Source organism: Heptranchias perlo, unplaced genomic scaffold, assembly GCF_035084215.1.
Source record: "Heptranchias perlo isolate sHepPer1 unplaced genomic scaffold, sHepPer1.hap1 HAP1_SCAFFOLD_64, whole genome shotgun sequence".
Taxonomy (NCBI): Eukaryota; Metazoa; Chordata; class Chondrichthyes; order Hexanchiformes; family Hexanchidae; genus Heptranchias; species Heptranchias perlo.
This window is the reverse complement of record NW_027139666.1, coordinates 4,148,277-4,149,033: the sequence shown is the minus strand read 5'-3', so window position 1 is coordinate 4,149,033 and position 757 is coordinate 4,148,277. Positions and strand designations below refer to the sequence as shown.

General features: G+C 42.0%; 1 non-coding gene across 1 annotated transcript; it reads right to left on the bottom strand.

The window, feature by feature from the left end:
• Window positions 1-685: 685 nt before the first annotated feature.
• On the bottom strand, window positions 686-757 carry trnar-ucu (transfer RNA arginine (anticodon UCU)). Its single transcript has one exon. It is a non-coding gene; the product is annotated as a tRNA-Arg (tRNA).

Genomic DNA, 757 nt, shown 5'->3' with positions numbered 1-757 from the left:
CGGCCCCACGAGCCCTCTCTGCCATTCAATCAGATCAGGGCTGATCTTCGACCTCAACTCCACTTTCCCTCCCGATCCCCATATTCCTTGATTCCCCGAGAGTCCAAAAATCTATCGATCTCAGCTTTGAATATACTCAACGACTGAGCATCCACAGCCCTCAGGGGTAGAGAATTCCAAAGTTTCATAACCCTTTGAGTGCAGAAATTTTTCTCATATCGGTCCTAAATGGCCGACTCCTTATCTTGTGACTATGAGCTCCAGTTCTTGACTCTCCAGCGAGGGGAATCAGCCTCTCAGCATCTACCCTGTCAAGCCGTCTAAGAATGTTATACGTTTCAATGAGATTACCTCTCATTCTTCTATCTCCACAGAATATAGGCCAATTTTACACAATATTTCCTCATACTGCAATTGCAGCAAGACCTCCTTAATCTTATATTCCAAAACCCTTACAATAAAGGCTACCATTTCATTTGCCATCCTAACTCTCATCAGACACTTTGCAGCTCACTATTTCCAGCATGTTTTTCCTCTATTCCTTCTATAGGGAAAATAAATGAAGGCTGAAATCATTTTACTATACCTACACTCGTTTATGTTTTGGAAACAATATCCAACTGAACTGCATCAAATTCAATACTTAAGAGTTTCTGAAGGAAATAAACTAATGAGAACACTTAATTGCGATGGCCGGGAATCGAACCCGAATCAATTGCTTAGAAGGCAACTATGCTCACCACTATACCACCATCGC